Genomic DNA, 12,196 nt, shown 5'->3' with positions numbered 1-12,196 from the left:
GTGACCATATCCATCTGCAAAGGAGACTTGGAGAATGCGAGTGTTTAATCCAGGTGATTAGTGCCAAGCTAAAATCAGAGATGGTGTGACTTAGGAAGATGAAGAAATGTTGAGATAGGTGGCTAACAGTCTCTACTTCAGACAGGTTCACATATTATACCATTTTTAAGAAGGTGGGGGAAAAGTGCAATTCTCAGAAACTTACCAAATTGGTTGCAAGGATGGTTGGAAAAGGGGTAAAAAGAGAATGAGAATAGCTGGTGAGGATGACAGTAGGGTTCATACTTCTTCGAGAATAACTTTTTATATAGAACCATAGTGCTCCACATGCTTTACATTCACAAAAGATTCAAACCAATAAGAAAGCGGAGGGAACTCAAAATGGGATGCATACAGTAACACGTGAACCTAACTATATTAAGCACACTGAAATAGTGAGGATGAAAAGAACTACCCTAAGTAACTTTGGAAAGCAGCATCTTGTCTGGATACTGCAAGGTTAAAGACAAAAATAACTGTACATAAATACTATGATATAGTTAGGAAACATGTTTTTCATGGGACTGTGGGTTAGCAATTCTGATGCTATTTTTATTTATTTATTTTTTTGATGTTTATTTTTGAGAGAGAGAGAGACCGTGAGTAGGGAAGGGGCAGAGAGAGAGGGAGACACAGAATCTGAAGCAGGCTCTAAGCTCTGAGCTGTCAGCACAGAGCCCCACACAGGGCCTGACTCATGAAGTGTGAGATCATGACCCGAGCTGAAGTCGGACACTGAACGAACTGAGCCACCTAGGTGCCCCTAGGTCTTTCCATCTTAAAAAACGACAACAGGGACGCGTGGGTGACTCAGCTGGTTAAGCGTCAGGTTCGTGAGGTTGAGCCCCACCTTGGGCTCTAGGCTGACAGCCCGAAGTCTGCTTGGGATTTTCTCTCTCCTCCTCCCTCTCTGCCCCTCCCCTGTTGACTCTTTCTCTCTCTTAATAAACATTTAAAAAATACAGTGATATTTTTAAAATGCAAAAAGTGTGTCACTACACCACAAAAACATGTTTATAGCATGAGAGTTGAAACAAGAAGATAAATGTTCAGCAACCGGGATGTGCACATCAGGCAACTCAGGTTTTTTGCTGCTCGCTGCATGTCTGTGGATGATCACAAATTCACAGATGTGGAATCTATGCATAACAAGGATCAACTATATATGTATATGTATATGTATATTTACAAATTAAAAATTTACACTACCAGTTATTGTTATTAATGTACTTGTCTTATGTACCTGCCTTTCTCCAACAACAACAACAACAACAAACCCTTGAATTCTTTGAGGCAGGGATACAAACTTGTCTTTATATCTCTATGCCAGCAGCACACTATTGAGGTTTTGAGGGTGCTCTCACCCATGCCTGTTGTATATAATCCAAAGGTTCCTGAAAAGATGTAACAGCAGGGACCTACAAGTCAAATAAATGCACAATATTTTTGAAAGAATAAATCCTGATTTCCTTTCCTACCCCAATGAACTGGGTTGACTATATAGAAAACTTCAACTACCTTTACCTCATTTCTTAAATTCTAGAGAAAATCCTAAGGACTCAGGTCCCTAGTCCCTCTTCTCTGGGCCCTATCCAAGGTTCTCTGTAGTAGCCCAGAAGCCTCCAAGAAATGTGAAGATCCAAAGCTCCTGTGTTTTTCCTACTCTAGCAATCTTATCTCCCCGTAGTGTCTTTTAAGTTTTTACTTATTTTGAGAGACAGTGTGTGTGAGTGGGTGAGGAGCAGACAGAGGGAGGGAGAGAGAATCTCAAGCAGGCTCCGGGCCGTCAGCACAGAGCCCCATGCAGAGCTCAATCTCACAAACCATGAGATCATGATCTGAGAGGAAATCAAGAGTCTGATGCTCAACTTACTGAGCCACCCAGGTGCCCCTCCTCATAGTTTCTTAAAGGTAAAATTAATCTGTTTGCCTAGGTAAGAGAATATGGGTGTGTATGGGAGCGGCAGAGGACAGGAAGTATTGTTTTAAGCTGTTGAATGTAAATTCATTGTAAATTACATCCTATCAATAATTTCCTGCATTTCTGTGGTAGCTTTAATACAGACTATATATATTGTAATTCCTGGGTGGTATTCATGGCCCCTCCCAGAGGTGGAGGTTGGAAGAATTACTTTATAACTTCAACATTTGATTATATTTTTGTTTTCAAGAGAGAAGAGAAGGCATAGCAGAAAGAAGAGCTTTGGAGATAATAAGGGGCAGAGGCTTGCATGAATCCCAGCTACTTCATTTCTAGGTCCTACTTTTATGGCTTTCTAAAGGTCCCCTATCCTGCAGATACCTGTGACAGCATGGGTGTGCCTAGGTAGTCAGTATTCGATATTCTTCTCACTCTTTGGGATGAGAGTGGGATCAAAGAAAGATTTTTTTTTTTTTTTTTAAATGAAGGGTAAAAATGATTGCCCGGTCTGGCTAGGGTATCTCCTGGGTAGAGAAACAGGAGTTGTACCCAATTAAAGTAAATCCCCATTTTAATGGATCATTTCCCAGCATTGTGGTTTCTCCTTGCAATTTTGGTGGAGGCTTTCCTGAACTACTTGAGCAATATAAGAATAACCAGAAATGCTCAGTGGGGAAGTCAAGAGTTTTTATTATTAGGTCCCAAGTGACTGTTATTGCTGGAGACACAAACTATTGTGAATTGCTAACCATTGTCGCTGTCTTTATTTAAAATAACAAAAGATGAAGTTTCTTTGTTCCCTGACACAACTATCCATCATACCGTTGGCCAAGCGCAGCTAGCAACTTTCATCCTTAATTTGTGTCCCCTGGGAGCTTCCACTTTCACACTCAAGGCTGCCAACTGGATCTAGGCAGTGGCTTCCTCTTTAAACCAAAATTATACCAAAATGGAAAGGCGGAAAAAATCTGACATGTTGATTTCTAAGAACTGGATCAATTAATTGGTGGGACTGCACAGGCAGCTCTCAGGACAGAGGTCAGGAATCACTGTGCTCAATTCAGAAATCAAAAACCTGTGGATCAAAATTTTCATGTTTGGGGCACCTGAAATCATGCCGGAAACATGGATGAGTGTCAGACTCTTGATCTCAACTCAGGTCATGATCTCAGGTTCGTGAAAAAGAGCCCTGCGTTAGCTTCTGTGCTGACAGAGCAGAACCTGCTTGGGATCCTCTCTCTCCCTCTCTCTCTTTCTCAAAATAAATAAATAAACTTTAAAAAATGACATGGCAGGGGGTTCCTGGGTAGTTCAGTCAGTTAAGCGCCCAACTCTTGATTTTGGCTCAGGTTATGATCTCAAGGTTCCTGAGATCAGAGCGCTGCGTAGGGCTCCACACTTACAGCACAGAGCCTGCTTGAGATTCTCTCTCCCCTGCTCTTTCTGCCCCTCCTCAGCTGTTTTTAGTATGTGATAGATTGTCTGCAAAGATGATGACCAATATAGTTCCTTTCATTCCTGTATATGCATGCTGGTCTTTCTATCAAGAGGTGGCATTTATTTCACCACCCCTTGCTACTTGCTTTAACCATGAGAATGTGGTGCAAATAAAGCTGTGATAGTTTGAGAATCAGGATCAAGAGACTTGGTAGCTTCTACTTTTCACTTTCTTGGAGCCTTGTAGAGAAGTCCAGCTATTCTACTGTACAGCAGGCATCTACTGACCAATGTGTGAGGCTACCTTGGGACACTCAGACTTAGTGGAGCCTCTAGATGACTGTCCCATGAGTGAACCCAGATGATATCACAGGAAGCACAAAAACCACACAGCTGTGGCCAGCCAACACACAAAACAGAATAAATTGTTGTTTAAAGCTACTTTCGGGGCGCCTGGGTGGTGCAGTCGGTTGAGCGTCCGACTTCAGCCAGGTCACGATCTCGCGGTCCGTGAGTTCGAGCCCCATGTCAGGCTCTGGGCTGATGGCTCAGAGCCTGGAGCCTGTTTCCGATTCTGTGTCTCCCTCTCTCTCTGCCCCTCGCCCGTTCATGCTCTGTCTCTCTCTGTCCCAAAAATAAATAAACGTTGAAAAAAAAATTTAAAAAAAAAGCTACTTTCTCGTGCTTTGTTATGCAACAAAGGCTACTTAACTGCAATATGATGGGCCAGAAACATTTAGATAGAATGGCCAGTCACATCCTTGGGAGATGTCTTCTGTTAAAGAGATGACTGTTTTTGTGATATCTACAAAAGAGCTTGAAACAGTAAAGTAATATATGTGTCTGATTTGGGTTTTTATTATCCAACTCTACATCCACAACTAGCATAGGTGTGCCTGGGTGATGAGCAGACTCTCGACTTCAGCTCAGGTCATGATACCAGGGTCATGGTGATGAGGTTTTGTGGTGATGGAGGGGTTTGTGGGGTTCAGAGCTGATGGCCAAGAAAGAATTCTTGAAGACGCCTTTGGTGCAAAAAGGTGATTTTATTAAAGTACAAGGACAGGACCCATGAGCAGAAAGAGCTGCACTATAAGTGTGTGTGTGTCGGAGGGGGGGGGGGGGGTTGACCATTTTATGGAGTAAGGGGAGATAACTTCAAGGAGTTCCTAAAGGGATTTTCACATGCTAAAGGCTCACAGATTACTGGAAGCCTAGCTATTGTCAAGCTAAGGTTATTTTTCCCTCTAGCAAAGCCTTAACATTAAGACAGTTGGAAGTTCCTGGACTTTAGACCATTGATGGGATTGCTTTTTTCTTGTAAACTGGTAAAGACTCTTACCAGTTTAACTTTTTTTTTTTTTTTTTTTTTTTTTGTCCTTTCCTGTTTTTGCGTAGCCAGAAGTCTCCAGGTAATATCACACTTATCCCACCTGGGGTTGAGTGGGGAGGTTGTTAGCGCATACTTTTCCTTCAGGCTGCCTTATGCTCCCTCATCAATAAGATCAAGCCTGTCCTCTGGCTCTGTGCTGAGTGTGGAGCCTGTTTGGGATTTTCTCTCCCTTTCTCTCTGCCCCTCACCTGCTCTTGCTTGCTCTCCCTCTCTAGACATAAATAGATAAACTTAAAAAAAAAGTTAAAGCATTGAGTAGACAGTGCCAACTTGACAAAATTAAGGCACAAAATCCCTCTCTTCCTCCCCTCCCTACCCACAATTACTACAGGGAGAAAGAGAAATTGAGAGTTGCTTCTTATGAAATAGAGGAAAGGAGGCTGAAAGAAAAGCCTAACGGTGATCTTTAAATACAAAGGAGAAACATCAGGGTGCTTGGGTGGCTCAATCAGTTGAGCATTGGACTTCAACTCAGGTAATGATCTCATGGTTAAAGGTTGAGCTCCTGCTGACAGTGCTTTTTTTTGACTGCTTCTGATTCTTTGTCTCCCTCTCTCATAAACATTAAAAAATTTTTGAAAAATAATTTTTATTTATTTTATTTTGTTTTAGAGGGAGCAAGCGAGCACGGGAGGGGCTGGGGGCGGGGGGTGCAGACAGAGGATCCAAAGCATGGCTCTGTGCTGACAGTAGATAGCCTGATATGGGGCTTGAACTCAGGAGCTGTGACATCAGGACCTGAGCCAAAGTTGGACACTTAATCGATGAGACACCCGAGTGCCACCCCCCCATTTTTTTAAATTAAAAAAATAGGGGTGCCAGGGTGGCTCAGTCGGTTAAATGTCTGACCAACTCTTAGTTTTGGCTCAGGTCATAATCTCATGGTTCATGGGTTCCAACCCTGCATTAGGCTCCACGCTGTCAGCGTGGGATTCTCTCTCTTTCCCTCTCTCTCTTCCTCTCCCCTCCTTATACTCCCTCTCTCTTTCTCAAAATAAATAAACAAAACAAAACAGGAGGGCCATCAACTTTGTTTCCAAAGACAGAGGGTGAAGGGGAGAAATGGTGATTGAAGTAGGTAGATTTAAAAGGTTCTTTTTGAGAAATGGATTCTCACTTCTGTGAGGGAGTTAAAGTAGGCATAGGAGGGGCACCTGGGTGGCTTGGTTGGTTAGGTGTCCGACTTCAGCTCAGGTCACGATCTCGCGGTCCGTGGGTTCGAGCCTCGCGTCGGGCTCTGTGCTGACAGCTCAAAGCCTGGAGCCTGTTTCAGATTCTGTGTCTCCCTCTCTCTGTGACCCTCCCCCGTTCATGCTCTGTCTCTCTCTGTCTCAAAAATAAATAAACGTTAAAAAAAATAAATAAAATAAAAAAGTAGGCATAGGAAAATGTGTGAGATTACTTTCTTGATTTTTTTCATGTGTAAGAATTGTTATATATTTATCCTTAATACGAAAATTTTCACACATAAGGTAGAAATATTAGTACAATGAATACCTATATTCCTTTCCAGAGTCAACAATTAATATTTGGCCGTATTTGTTTATTTGCTGAACAACTTTAATGAAAATTACAGATGTCATGTTGACAAGGTAGCATAACAAAGGCTGAGGACAAAGTAAAAGCTAGCACATACTGCTGCCCCCTACCTCCACCACCCCCGACCCAAAGTGGGATGTATGTGATATTCCTCAGGCACTTCTAGCTGCTCAAAAACAAAGCAAAGAAAAGAAGACAAATGGTTAACCGATAGAGATCACAGTCATACAGGACATGAGTCTCCATTAGTTTACAAATATTTTAGTAAATTACAAGAAAAAGGCAACCTTATCAATAACCTAATCTCCGGAAACCTGTAGACTCAGTTTCCTGGGGCCCCAACATCACCCCTCCATAGTGATATGGGGAACAAAAGCAAGAAGGAAATGGCAGGTAAAATTAAATTTTCTTATAACCTGCAGTCCATTGACAGATACTTGAGGCAGGCAGAGTAAAATATTTCTCTAGGAACTCCCTACTGTCTTAATGTTAATGCTTTGCTAGAGGGAAAAACAACCTTAGCTTGACAAATAGCTAGGCCTCCAGTAGTCTGTGTCTTTAGCATATGAAAGTCTCCTTGGAAACTTCCCTTTGGACTTTACCTCCCCCAAGTCCATGGTGTATAACCAGTTGCCCCTCAAAACCCCAGTGCAACTTTTTCTGCCCATAGGTCCTGTCCCAGTGCTTCAATAAAATAACCTTTTTGGGGCCCCTGGGTGGCTCAGTCAGTTAAATGTCCGACTTTGGCTTAGGTCATGATTTCATGGTTTGTGGGTTCGAGCCCTGCATTGGACTCTGTGCTGACAGCTCAGAGCCTGGAACCTGCTTCGGATTATGTCTCCCTCTCTCTCTCTGCACCTCCCCTTCTTGTGTTCTGTCTGTCTCTCAAAAATAAAGAAAAAATTTTAAAAAGAAAAGAAAAGAGGAGTGCCTGGCTGGCTTAGTCGGTTGGGTGTCCAACTTCGGCTCGGGTCATGATCTCACCATTTGTGAGTTTGAGCCCCATGTCAGGCTCCGTGCTGACAGCTCAGAACCTGAAGCCTGCTTTGGATTCTGCGTTCATGCTCTGTTGCATGCTCTCTCTCTCTCTCTCTCTCTCTCTCTCTCTCTCAAGAATACATAAACATTAAACAAATTTTTTTAAAGAATAAAATCTTTAAGACAGATGTAAGTAATAATCATCTCCAAATTACTTAGTGTATATTAAAGTTACACATCTTTGGAGCATCTGCCTGGCTCAGATATTAGAGCATGTGACTCTTGATTGCAGGGTCAGGAGTTTGAGCCCCATGTTGGCTGTGGAGACTACTAAATTAATAAAATTACATATCTTAATGTATGTGGCCAAAAAAGTTTGCAATAAAATGAAATTATGGACAAGTTGTATTTATTGGTGATGACAAGGTCAAAAGTATGGCCTTTGAAATGAGTGGCTCAGATATGATGAAGAACAATATCATTGGAGGAGAAGAGGTCAAGGAACTTAAAATGAAGGTATTGAAATCACCAAAAATTTCGATAGTTGTCCCTGGAGAGATATTCAGGACCAAAAATCCTAAAGGAATGAATAAAAGTAACCTCGGAGAGGGGTCCCTGGGTGGCTCAGTCAGTTGAGTGTCCAACTTCGGTTCATGTCATGATCTCATGGTTTGTGGGTTTGATCCCCGAATCGGGCTCTGTGTTGATAACTCCCAACCTGGAGCCTGCTTCGGATTCTGTGTCTCTGTCTCTTTCTGCCTGCCTTCCTTGCACTCTATTTGTCTCTCTCAAAAATAAACATTGAAGGGAAAAGTTTCTTTTAAAAATCACCTTTTTACACCAAAGACATCTTCAAGAACTCTTTCTTGGGGCGCCTGGGTGGCTCAGTCAGTTGGGCGTCCGACTTCGGCTCAGGTCATGATCTCACGGTCTGTGAGTTGGAGCCCCGGGTCGGGCTCTGTGCGGACAGCTCAGAGCCTGGAGCCTGTTTCAGATTCTGTGTCTCCCTCTCTCTCTGACCTTCCCCCATTCATGCTCTGTCTCTCTCTGTCTCAAAAATGAATAAATGTTAAAAAAAATAAAAAAGAATTCTTTCTTGGCCGCCAGCTCTGAACCCCATGAAGTCCCCCATCACCCCCAGATCTCATCAATGGCATTTCCACCTTCATTAGCATGCATCTCTAAAAAAAAAAGTTTTCTTTTACAAAACTATACTACCACTATTGCACCTAACAAAATTAATAATTCAGTAATGATTGAATACAAAATCTATGTTCAGAATTCCCTAATGTTATTTTTTAAAGTTTATTTATTTATTTTGAGAGAGAGAGAGAGAGAGAGAGAGAGAGAGAGAGAGAGAAAGAGAGAGTGTGCACAGTTAATATTCTTGAATTTCCCCAGGAAAACTAGCTGAATGTATAAATGAATGAATATATGTTTGTTTTTAGTAAAAGAAGGCAACATCATGCATTTTGTTTGCCTCCTTGTTCTTAAGTCCAGGATGTCAGGGAAAATTTATATATATGGTCATACAAAACATCTAAATATAGATATAAAATTTACACATTAACTGTTGTATTTAGAATATAGGTTAAGAACAACTGCTTGCTTGGGTGGCTCAGTCTGTTAAGTTCAGTTCCTGAGTTTGAGCCCCATGTCAGGCTCTGTGCTGACAGCTCAGAGCCTGGAGCCTGCTTCGGATTCTGTGTCTCCCTCTCTCTCTCTGTCCTTCCCTGCTTGCACTCTTTCTGTCTCTCTCTCTCAAAAATAAATAAACATTAAAAAAAAAGAACAACAACAACAACAACAACAACAACAACTGCCTGAGCTCAAATCCTTGAATCACCACTTGGTCAGTTGCCTAATTTCTCTAAGCCTTAGTTTCTTCATTTGAAAAAATATTTATTTATTTATTTATTTATTTATTTATTTATTTATTTTTAACATTTATTCATTTTTGAGAGACAGAAAGAGACAGTGTGTGAGTGGTGGAGGGACAGAGAGAGAGGGAGATATGGGATCTGAGGCAGGTTCCAGGCTCTGAGCTGATAGCTTGATGTGGGCTCAAACCCACAAACCTCGAGATCATGACCTGAGCCTAAATGAGACACTTCACTGGCTGAGTCACCCAGGCACCACCCCCCCACCAACTTTGTTTTTTTTTTTAAAGGATGCTCCACACCCAACATGGAGCTTGAACTTACGACCAAGAGTCACATGCTCTACCAACTGAGCTAGCCAGATGCTCCATTAGTTTCCTCATTTTCTTTATTTTTTTTTCTTTATTATTATTTTTTAAATTGATCTCTATACCCAACATGGGGCTCTAACTCAAGGACCCTGAAATCAAGAGTCACATGCTCTAGGGTGACTGGGTGGCTCAGTTGGTTAAGTGCATCTGACTCTTGATTTTGGTTCAGGTTGTGATCTCGGGGTTGGTGAGCCCTGAGTCTGGCCCTGAGTCTGGCTCCATGATGAACATGGAGCCTGCTTAGGATTCTCTCTCTTTCCCTTTGTCCCTGCCCTGTTTGCACTCTCTCTTTGTCTCTCTCTCTGTCTCTCTCTCTCAAAATAAATTTAAAAACTTAAAAAAAAAGATAAGAGAAACACCTGGGTGGCTTAGTCAGTTAAGTGTCTGACTTGACTTTGGCTCAAGTCATGATCTTACGGTTCATGGGTTTGAGCCCTTCATTGGGCTCCATGCTAATAGTGTGGAGCCTGTTTGGGATTCTCTCTCTCTCTCTCTCTCTCTCTCCTTTCTTTCTCTCTCTCTCTCCCCAAAAGAAAGAGAGAAAGAAAAAGAGAAAGAAAGAAAGAAAGAAAGAAAGAAAGAAAGAGAGAGAAGGAAAGAAAGAAAGAAAGAAAGAAAGAAGAAAAAAAGTCACATGCTCTTCTGATTGAGCCAGACTTAGTTTCTTCATTTTGAAGTTTGTTTATTTTTGAGTGAGGGAGCAGGGGGGGCAGAGAGAGAGGGAGAGATAGAGATCATACTAGTAGGTCCTGCACCATCAGCACAGAGCCCAGTGTAGGGCCTGAACTCACAAACCTTGAGGTCATGACCTGAGCTGAAAACCAAGAGTTGGATGCTTAACTGACTGAGCCACCCAGGCACCCCTCCTTATTTTATTAAAAAAATTTTTTTTTAACATTTATTTATTTTTGAGAGAAAGAGACAGAGCATGAGTGGGAGAGGGGCAAAGAGAGAGGGAGACAGAACTGGAAGCAGGCTCAGGCTCTGAGCTTTCAGCACAGAGTCCGACACAGGGCTCGAACTCATGAGCGGTGAGATCATGACCTGAGACGAAGTCAAGTGCTTAACCAACTGAGCCACCCAGGCGCCCCCACCTCTCCTTATTTTAAAACAATAACCACTTTATTGGTTATTATGGGGATTAAATAAGATAATATATTTAGCACATTGCCTAGAAGATAGTAAACACTGGATAAATATTAGTTTTTTTTTTTTTTAATTTTATATAGAGAGAGTGTGTGAATGGGGGAGAGGGGCAGAGGGAGAGAGAGAATCTGAGTGTGGAGCCTGATGTGGGGCTTGATCCCATTAACTGTGAGATCATGACCTGAGCCAAAATCAAGAGTAGGATGCTTAACCTACTGAGCCACCCAAGCGCCCCAAATATTAGTTATTCTTATTAGATCTATTAAGTCTGCTCTCATATGAGAATCCTCCACTGTAATAGTATTAGTGAGGATTATGGCCCCAGGGCCAGTCTAGGGTAATTATTTTGATCTTCTGGGTAAGGGACCTCATAATTACTTATTTTGCTTTTTTCCCTGTCTTTGTAGACAAACAAAGAGAATATCAAAACTGTAATATTTATAATAGGTGAACATTAGACCTCATCGAATCTTCCTTGTCATGAATAAATCCTCAAAGGACTTCAAAAGAACCTAACCTCTATTTGAGATATTATTATCCAATAATAATGCCTAAAATTTGTAGACTATTTTAGAGTTTATAATGCTTTTTCCTACCCATTATACAATTCTCACCATTCTGCTGGGTATTATCCTCAATTAGGAAACTGAGTCTCAAGGGATCAAATTATATTCATATGCAATATTACATAGCTATTAAGTGGCAGAATTGGTATATGAATCCAGTGTTACAATATCTATAATTTAGTTTAAAATATTTCAGTACAGGGATGCTTGGGTGGCTCAGTCGGTTAAGCATCCACTTTCGGCTCAGGTCATGATCTCAGGGTTTGTGAGTTTGAGCCCTGCATCAGGCTCTGTGCTGACAGCTCAGAGCCTGGAGTCTGCTTCAGATTCTGTGTCTCCCTCTCTCTCTGACCCTCCCCCCACTCGCACTCTGTTTCTCTCTCTCTCTCAAAAATAAACGTTAAAACAATTTAAAATATTTGAGTACAGAGAGTAAAATATTATGGATATATTAGGTTAAAATTATACTCTAGGTGCAGCTAACATTCTAATTAGGAAATCATACTCCAAAGGGATTGCTAGAAGCACTTCAGTTGTCTTAACTCTAATCAACATTAGGTATGTTGCTTATTAAACCAATGAATGACAGGAATTAATTTCTATTGAAGACATTAATGGATTATTAATTCGAATAATGGATCTTAGGAATGGGCTCTCATTGTGAAAATAGTAGTACTGTGGATTAGCTAAAATAATTAAAATGCTTTTCATGCTTATATGACTTGGTAGTCGTACACAAAATGATAAAACACAAAAGCATTTCAGTTAAAATCAATGACCTACAGCCTACTCTGCTGTAAGTGCAGCGCCTGCTTTGAATCCTCTGTCCCCCTCTCTGTACCTTCCCTGCTTGCTCTCTCTCTCTCTCAAAAATAAATAAACATTAAAAAAAAAGAAGGTAGAAAATTACAATGACAATTAAAAAA

Source organism: Herpailurus yagouaroundi, unplaced genomic scaffold (genome assembly GCF_014898765.1).
Source record: "Herpailurus yagouaroundi ecotype Mexico unplaced genomic scaffold, PumYag 182, whole genome shotgun sequence".
In the NCBI taxonomy this organism is placed as follows: Eukaryota; Metazoa; Chordata; class Mammalia; order Carnivora; family Felidae; genus Herpailurus; species Herpailurus yagouaroundi.
Note: the sequence above shows the minus strand (reverse complement) of the source record.